We start from the raw sequence: 9984 nt of genomic DNA on the forward strand, positions 1-9984 counted from the left end.
TCACTCCAGACTCCTCTAGCCCCTACACACCACCAGTGGAGCAGGAGGAGGGTAAGGAATGGCAGGCTGCAGTCAGTCCGTAACGTCTTTTCTCTGTCATTTTTATCTCTCTACACTCTTCCCCTGCTTCAGCATAGGTTCTACGTGGGCTGGAATGGATATCCATCAGGAATATCCATTGGCTATAGTGTAGGTCCTCCCAAGACTGCAGGGGAACCTCTGCTCCAGCACCTGGAGTACCTCTTCTCCTCCTTCTCTGGCCTTGGTGTCCACACTGCTGTTTCTCTCAGGGTTTTCTCACTCCCTTCCCACAGATGCTATGCAGCACTCAGTGGCTTCTCTGCCCTGGATGTCAGGAACATTTCAGGTCCTCCCCCATTGATTCAGCCTGGGCTTCTTCTCAAATAAAATTCAGCAGGTTTCATCCATCTATTAGAAGAAAGTGATAACGGACTTTTTAATGCATTTCATGCCTTGAAGAAGGTGCATGGATTTTTCTTGGAAGCTCAAAAGTTCTAAAGATCTCTTGGATGTATAAGAGGTTTGTCAATAAAAGAAGTTAGACATTTAACAAGGATAAAAAATATCAGATCCATTCCCTTGCTCTGTTCTATTCCAAAATGGATAAAAAGCATTGTTTTCGACCTTTAAAAGACCATAAAAACCCCAACAGATCTGTACTACTGCTTTGTAACTAAAATTCTGTTTTCTTTCATCCACTGGTGCTATGTGAAAAAGACATAAAAACATATGATGGCTTTCCTCTTCAGTTCATTTTAAGGTTCTCTTTAGTGTATTAATGGCAACAGTTTAAATGTAATTTTACTCATGTCTTTCATTTCAGATGTAATGGTTTGTAAAGTAACCACTAGTAAGAGAGTATTTCTTGTGAATGTGATTGTTCATTAAGTAGGCCTTCACAAGATGCCTCTACTGAAAAATACTATTGATCACTGAAGTTAAATTAGGAGATTTTATCAGAAGTTCTGGAAGCTGTTTTCTGTTTAAGGCACAAATGCTTTCTTAAATCCCAGCGTTCATGGGCAAGAATGTGTTGGGTTTTTTTAAAGCTATCAAAATTTAACTAACTCTTACTTATTACTGGACAAGGGGGATTGATCTTAAACCTGGAGAGGGTAGATTTAGATTAGACATTAAGAAGAAATTCTTCATTATGAGGCACTGGCACAGGGTGCCCAGAGAAGCTGTGGCTTCCCCATCCCTGGTGGTGTTCAAGGCCAAGGCTGGATAGGGCTTGAAGCAGCCTGGTCTAGTGGAAGGTGTCCCTGCCCATGGCAGGGCAGTTGGAACTAGATGATCTTTAAGGTCTCTTCAAATCTAACATTCTATGGTTCTATGCTTGGTAGAGATTTATTCTTATGTAGATATCTTCTTTTAGCCTATAAAATTTCTGAGCAAGTCTTTGAATCCTCAGTGTTATTCCTGTAGGAAGCTGTGGGCAAGCTGAGCTTTTAATCCTTTTATTGCAGAGGGGTGGAGGAGCTTTCTCATTGCACATAAATGTGTGCACATGAAGAGAAATCATAGACTTATTTTTTTAAGGAACTTGGGAAAAAAAGGTGATTTTTTGGTATGTCATTTTGGTATGCAAGGTACTCTTTTCTTCTCCCACAGCTTATATACCCTGGCATACAGAAACATCGCATTTTGTGGAAACAGGAACATCTACTACTTCAGAAGTAAGAAGAAGACCAGCATGGCATTTAAACTTTCCCCATTCTTTACCTAGCTATGCATGACAAATTCAAGCCCCAGAAAATTTTAGTACAATTAATTTGCATGACAAATGTTCATACTAGGGAAAAGGTATAATCTGCATTTAATATTCTTTCAAAACTTGTTACATTTTAGGAAAGTGGTATTTCAGACTATGCAAAAATACTGTCTACTTGTCCTGCATGTGCAAGAGAAATAAGATAAAGACAGCCTACACAAAACAATGAGACAAAATTGACAAATGGTGGGACACTGTATAGACCTTTTTAGGTAAGCTTCTCATGCTAGCCTGCTGCTGCAGTTGGCAGAAGTGAAAACCCTCCTAGTCTGCAGTTCTGACCTACTTTTAGTTGTCTGCTTTAGGATAAGATGGATCACATGCTAGAAGGAATGTATTCATAACACGGACTTGAAAGGAAGCCTTGGGTGACTAGCTCAGATTTAAATGTATGTGATAAAAGATTAGGGAAGAGAAATGCCATTCTTCTTTATTTATTTCTTCTGGTGCATGATGGGAAGATTTAACAGGTAGGTGGTTTTGTGCGTAGCTGTTGCAAATATCATATTTTGAAGCATAAATGCCTTGATTCTATTACCACAAACATTTAACAAACTGCAAATAGAGATCAGGAGCTTACAGAAAATGCATATGTTCCTGAGAAGTCACCTTCAGGGGAATGATCTTACTTACAACTTTGGAAAGAAGAATAGTTTGATGATATATTTCTGCTTGACTGATTTAATATCCTCACTTTAAAAGAATAAGTATCCTGCTGTCTTCTTGAGGCTGTTGCTCAGACTCTATTTTACATTCTTACGTGGCACTTGTAAGCACCACATATTTATCTGCACAAAATCCCTGGAAGAAATGAAAAAGCTACTTTTCCATTTTCTAGAAATCAGCATCTTAAGCACAGACAGACTTTGATGTTGGCCAAGTTCCACAGCAAATCTATCCCAGATAAAGAGACTTGAATGTGTCTCTCCCTGGTTATTGGCTTAATTAGATTAATCAATTTTCTCTATTAACAGACATTGACAGGAAACCTTGTGTATCAATAACAAGTATGTGATGGCCATAAAACCCCCTTGTTCCTCCTGTCAGGAGATTGTACTTACCATTGAACCAAGATCTTGCTGATGAAGTTGTATTTCTTCTGGAATTGGACTCAATTTATCACTATGTATTGCTGTGCTATGCCTGTAGAAACATACTTTAGAAGTAGTTCACACATCCCTAACATAGCACTGAAGGGTGAAGTGAGTCCTAAGAGTAACAGCAGGGTATTCCTTAATATTTGTCTTTTCAAAGAATCTGTATTTATAGAAGAGCTTGGTTTCCTCTGGCCATGAAGAGATCTTTCAAATTTAATAAGTTGAACCATAAAATATATTCAAAGATGAGTGTATCAGATAAAAAACCCAGCTCTACTAAACAGTAGCTTCCTGCATGGGTGGGTAACTCAAAAACAAAGCTAGGGCACTAGTTGAGGTACATGGATCAGCAGAGACTACAGGACTTGCTGGAGCAGCAGAGACTACAGGACTTGCTGAAGCAGCAGAGAAGGCTTTTGGGTATCTGACATGTTCTCAGTTCTGTGGCTGGACCTGCATACATATTTGAATAAATTAGGTTGCATCTCGCTTGTCAGTGCTGTGCTACATCACTGACTAAACATGCTTTGGATTGGTGGATGATAAGGGTAAAGCTGTCTGACAGCACGTGGTAATACAATAAGTTGAATTTTTCTCTGATTCACTATTACAGTCTTACAACATCTCTCAGTCTTGGTCATGCATGAAGCTGTCTTCGCAGGCAAATGGGAGGTTAAATCCCAAGCAGTTTAGTGGTAAACAATACAGAAGAAGTCTATTTATGTGATTTACAGTTCAATACTAAATATCACCATCCTTCCAAGCAAAGAGTGAGAACTTGTGAAAGAGTGAAAAGACCAATGTGGGCCCTCTCCAGAAGCTATCAGGAGAACTGGCTACCCTGGATTTAGAGATGGCTGAGGTTCTTAATGACTTCTTTGCCTCTGTCTTCGCTGGCAAATGCTCTGACCACACCACCCAAGTCTTGGAAGGCAGATGCAGGGACTGTAAGAATGAAGACCTTGCACCCACTGTAGGAGGGATCAGAGAGACCATCTTAAGAACCTGAACATGCACAAGTCCATGGGTCCTCATGAGATCCATCCGTGGGTCCTGAAGGAGCTGGCAAATGAAGTTCCTAAGCCACTGGCCATCATATTTGAAAAATCATGGCAGTCAGGTGAAGTTCCTGATGACTGGAAAAAGGGAAATATAACCCCCATTTTCAAGAAGGGGAAAATGGATGACCCAGGGAACTACAGACCAGTCAGTCTCACCTCTGTGCCTGGCAAAATCTTGGAGCAGATTCTCCTGGAAGGCATGCTAAGGCACATGAAAAACAACAAGGTGCTTGGTGACAGCCAGCATGGCTTCACTAAGGGGAAATCCTGCCTGACCAATTTGGGGGCCTTCTATGATGGGGCAACAGAACTGATGGACAGGGGTAGAGCAGTTGATGTCATCTACCTGGATGTGTGCAAAGCGTTTGACACTGTCCCACATGACATCCTTGTCTATAAATTGGAGAGACATCAATTTGATAGGTGGAGCAATCAGTGGATAAAGAACTGCCTGGATGGCCACATTCAAAGAGTTGTGGTCAATGGCTCAATGTCCAGATGGCGACCGGTAATGAATGGTATCCCTCAGGGATCGGTATTGGGACCAGTCTTGTTCAACATCTTTGTTAATGAAGCCATTAACATAATATGTGTTGGTTTTATGACTACTAGTTTGCAGAATTTCCTTCAATCTCAGAATACTTTGAGTTCAAGAGGATTGCTGCATGAAGAAAGATGTCTCAAACGTTTTGGGGACCCCCAAGGGCAATGGAAATGCCCATATCATGGAATTAAACCTTCATGTCTCTTGTAAAATCCCTAGAAGCCCACTAATAATTTTCTGTTACTCCATTCTCTTAGTAAGAGGAGTTGCCTTCTGCAATATCAGCTATGAAGGGCTATGTATGAAAAAATATAGACAATTTTGGTCAACGTCTTCCATCCCAATATGGATAATCTTTGTATATGAGCTTCTATTCCCTTGGAAGAGGAAATCTTCATTAGGGACTGTAGTGATAGGACAAGAGGTAATGGATTAAAAATTAAACAGGGGGAGTTTAGATTGGATATAAGGAAAAAGTTCTTTACTGTAAGGTTGGTGAGGCACTGGAATGGGTTGCCCAGGGAGGTTGTGAATGCTCCATCCCTGGCAGTGCTCAAGGCCAGGTTGGACGAAGCCTTGGGTGGCATGGTTTAGTGTGAAGTGTCCCTGCCCATGGCAGGGGGGTTGGAACTAGATGATCTTAAGGTCCTTTCCAACCCTAACTATTCTATGATTCTATGATTCTGTGTAAGCAGGAGACAAAGCAATGCACAGAGTTGAGCCTGTCAATGAAAAGGTATCTAAGACATTATGAAGACCCTATTGTTAAAGGGTGGTGATCTGGCATTAGATGCCTGCCACAAAGACATGGAAAAGCATCTTGCTAGTTCTGATGTAACAGAATGCCCAGAGCAGGAATGGGTTAACATGGAGGAAATAGGGTGGTTTACTCTTCACCATAACTTTGGAATTTATTATTTTTTATTTTTTAGCAAGGAGAGCTTCTTGCAATGATAAATGTGAATGTCCTAATCTTGCCCCAAAAGCAGGCCTTTGCTGCACTATGTACTGTGTGAGCACACTGTCCTTTGAGCCCAAGCCACTGTGTGCAAAGTTGTGTGGAAAATCCAAGTCTGTGAAAGAAACAGATACTAGTAGAAACACTCCTCCCCTCAGAAAATATACTTTCATTTATGTATTTATTTATTAATACAGGAGCTGCAAGACTGTGAATGACCGCCTTCTAAAGATTTTTCCCACTTGCCAGACAAATTCTTCAACTTCTAGAAGAGAAATTAGACCGGAGTCTAATTGCCTCTCTCAGGCCATTTATCCTATCCAATTGCTTTACCATGTGTAGAGGTACGTATTGTCTAGGTACCTCAGCGTGGAGCCCTAACATTGCAGACATGCACCCTCACTGCTCAATCTCTTTTCCTCTACCCCTGTCAATAATTGAGTGCTTTATAGAAGGCAGAACACTTCAGCCTTTTGTGTATTTTGGAGCACACTCAAGTTCCTAACTCCTATTCTTCCTCTCTTCCAGCCTGGAGAGTGAAAAGATAACTTACTGAAAGTGCAATGTAAACCTCATACGTTTCCTCAAAAGTTGTAGTATCTGTGCAAACATTGCTTCCAGGGGAAAAAAAAGGAAAATAAATAAATTCCCAGCTAGCTTGAATTCTTATACACACAAGCATTTCCATTAGCTTCATGGGGATGACTTGTAAGATCGACTTCCACAATTAACAGTCTTGCAAAATTGAGTGTTAAATCAACATTTTTTCTTTTCCAGCACCCTGAGGAGTGAGAAAACAGAGCCTCTGAGGACAAATTGATAGGATAGATTTCTGCACTAGAAACAAATACCTTAATTTGTGTTTGTAGAAAAACATTGTGCTGTCTAATGAAAACCAGGCATGTTTGTTAAAGATATATTCCGTTACTAACACTCTCCACCAGATAAAGACCAGGTTTCCTTTTAATTTCAAAATCCTTCCAGGCTATAGTTCTTTTATTTAGGGGTGGGTTTTTTTGTCTTTTCTGGTAACTATTAATGCTAAAATTTATTGCCAAAATTAAACCAAGATAAATTCTGTAAACTGTGAGCTTATGCAGGTTTCTTGTTATGAATTTAATTTTCTGGTGCTAATATATAAAAAAATAGAATGCAACAATTATAGTACGTTTTGGGACATAAAAATTTTTAATGCTTTTTTTTTCAGCTTGTTTGTTTGTTTGTTTCTTATTTTTAGCTTCAGAGCCTCAGAAAGTACCTGGATGAGTTTGGTGAAAATATCCTATTTTTCCTATTCACTTTATTTTTTTTTCATTTTTTTTTTATTTTTATTTTTTTGCTACAAAGGGTTGTTGAGACTGCTGAGTTTCCTCTTTTTTTGGAGAGAGTAGATAAGCACACAGCAGTCAGTGCTCTGTACCTGCTTTAATTCTTGTCCTGAAACCAGGCTGAGGAGCTAATAAACTTGGGTAAGCAGCCTTAAAGCTGAGGAGCAAAGCTGAAAAGGAGTGGGAAACTACAGAAATTTAAATGTGTATTGGATGACTTTAACAGATCATGTGGGATAGTATGTCACTGATAATTTCTTGAAGTTTTGCACCTGGAGGCCATAACCTGCTACGCTGAAACTGGAGCCCTGAAATCCTGGATCTCTCCTCTCCCTCTGCTCTCCATTCCTGTTGTAAGGTCTAGATCCAAATAAGGTTGGGACAACTTGAATCTGAACCTGAAAGGGCAAGTGGGGCCTTAGGGCCACGATTTAACAGTGCTCTCTGATGAACAGAGTGCCTGCATCCTCTGCCTCAGATGAACTGTCCATTAAACACTTACAGATACCCTGGTAGCAGAGGTATCCTTGCTACCTAAAGGAGTGATCACTCTCTTCTAGCTCATACTGAAAAATACTAATCAGGCAAATCTTGCAGCTCAGCATGAGCACAGCAGAGATCCTTGAATTAGCTCCTAATAAGCATGGGGACAGCTGAGTTTATTAGCTTATACAGATCACTTTATAAACACACCCATACTGCTTTTGGGATGTGTGCCTGTCTACCTTCATGGGCCTAACCTGCATTGTCTACATCTGTTATCATCCATCATAAGCTTAGGGATTTCTGCACTCTGCATTTTTATGTGGAATAAAATCCCTAGAGAAATCAGCCTCCTTCAGTGGTTCTGTCCCAGTGTCCAGCTCAGTTACCAGAACAGTTTGAAACAAAAACTTTGGGATAAGGATAGTTGTGCACATATAAGGGGATTGGAGCGGGAATTAGGAAGATAAATGTTGTTTTGCTCTGTTATCCCCAGAAGAAGGCTGTTCTTTTTGTCTTGTGGCAGAGCATACAGGGAGATGAAAAATAAATGCATGTAGGCTGGTTTTTACACTAAGGTCACTTTTAAAAAAAATTACTTGTTCCAGCTGTGGAATAAGCCTGCTAGTCTTAGCTACCAATCCCAAAATCCCGAAGGGAAAAATGCTTTCAACTAGCAAGTGGTAAGGAGGACCTGGTGAATGCAGGATGGAAGCTTGTGCCCAGTGTAAGAACCAAGGACTGCTGAGATTCTTCAGGAGATACGATTCTTGCTGAAATAGAGTAGCACAGGCTTCTTATAGCCGAGGGTTTAAATGGTTAATCTCATATATTGAAATTTAGGTCACTGAGTATTGTAGAAGCCTATTTTTCAGGCAGCTGGTGTTTGAGCAGTGTTGTGCTCAGGTGCAAAACTGGTGGGAGCAATTTTAGGAGACACAAGACTGTTTTGGCAGACATGAAAGATCCCATCCTGAAAGGTGCTCCTGCAGCTGTGTGGTGAAGGCAGCTGCCTCTAGTCAGTTCCAGCTATTCACTGCAGACTTTGGGGATAAGGGTGATCCTGAGGTCACTGGGCACATGATTAGGATTTATTAGAAGCTCTTCTTCACATGCAGCCGGGGATATTTTCTAAGGTTCCCTTTTAATTCTAATATAGCTTATTGCTCCTATCAGAAGTGTCCCATCCTCATGACAGCATGTTTGTGAACACAGTGTTTTCAGTGTTCATTTACTGTTCTACTCTTATTTATGTACTCATTTTTGCCCATAGGTTGAAAATGTGCAGCTATGCTCCACAGAATGGCTTAAAGACCATCAAGGAAATTATCAAGGAGATGAAACATTCTTGTTCTGTCCACTCAGTCTGCATAGCATCTCAGTGGCAACTGAAATGCCACTTGAAATCTAGATTTAAATATTTTATGGGAACTACTAAAGCTGCTCTCATTTCTAGCAATTTGAGAAGTTGTTCAACACAGCAGGCTCAAACCTCTAGTACCATGGCTTCAGAAGGGACACCAATACAGACTGTAGAAAATATGTGTCAAGCCTGTGAAGATTCATTAGCATTTGTTGACTTTTTTCCCTTTGTCAGTAAATGACTCCACCCTCCTTATTATTCAGCTCATTTAAATACAATGAATAGTACAGCTATTCTTTCCTCACATTTCTTCCTGTATGTTAAATGGAGACAGGAAAAATACCAGTCGTGACATGATCAGTTCCATTATGAACCTCCTTGTCAACAGTCATGAATCTGATGCAGTCTCACTTTACATTCATCATTCACAGAGTGCCTTGATTACAGAACTTTGCAAAGAAGACTTGTGCAAACACAAATAAGAAACTAATTCTCTTAAAACATTTTCCTGAGATGCTTCTTGCTTGCAGCAATTTAAAGCTGTATTCTACTGGGGAGGGTTCTTGCACAGTAAGGACACAACCATCCAAACATATCATATTTTGTTCCTGGAACCAGAGGAAAATGACAGGCAAAGATGGATTTGAAGACCTCTGGACTTGTATGTGCCATTTTTGAGTTGGTGTGAGTGCTTAAGGTCGGGGATGGATTCTGCTAAGCTGGGGATCAGAGGGCTACTTGTAGCCACCACCTACCTCTCTGGCAAGGTCAGCCCTTGTTCACCTCCATTAATGAACATTAATTCTGTAGTTTGTGTTCCTTGCTATTTGCATAAGGGAAGTTGTGTCCACTTTCAAGGCTAAGCAAAAGTAGTTAAAATTTATATTGGGAAAAAACTTGCAGTTACTCTAATTCCCTTTGGGGTTTGGCGTTTGGTTTGGGTATTGGTTTTGCTGTTGCTTCCCCTCCCCGAGGACAATATAAACCCAAGAAGCTCCCAGATCTGTTTCCAGTGAGTAAGCTCTTAGTTATCATGAAGTTAACAAAATTAAGATTTCTATACTTCTGTTGCCAACTAAATGATTTCTCCACTGCCGCTGTCTCGTCTGCGAGCAAAAGAGTGAGTCTGACTCACTAATCTTGAAAAAAAACCCCACCTAATAACCCCTACCTTCTCCCCAGAAAAACCCCAAAGACCCCAAAAACAAAACAAAACCCTCCAAACCCAGACTGCCTGTTTAATTATTTGCAGGTACTTAATCAGAGGCCTGAGAAGTGCTCTAGGTTTTTCCTTTTCAAGTATGTGATAATGCCACCTTCTGATAATGTGTATGATGGCAATCCAAGATTGTATG

General features: G+C 40.4%; 1 long non-coding RNA gene across 1 annotated transcript; it reads left to right on the forward strand.

Annotated features, from left to right (window-relative positions):
- Window positions 1-1436: 1436 nt before the first annotated feature.
- Window positions 1437-9629, forward strand: LOC134171314 (uncharacterized). The gene is made up of 2 exons (XR_009967590.1): window positions 1437-2265; window positions 8540-9629. It is a non-coding gene; the product is annotated as an uncharacterized LOC134171314 (long non-coding RNA).
- Window positions 9630-9984: the final 355 nt, after the last annotated feature.

The sequence above is a fragment of the Pezoporus occidentalis genome, unplaced genomic scaffold, assembly GCF_034315485.1.
Source record: "Pezoporus occidentalis ecotype Australia unplaced genomic scaffold, CSIRO_AGI_Poc_V1 ctg4, whole genome shotgun sequence".
Classification (NCBI taxonomy): domain Eukaryota; kingdom Metazoa; phylum Chordata; class Aves; order Psittaciformes; family Psittacidae; genus Pezoporus; species Pezoporus occidentalis.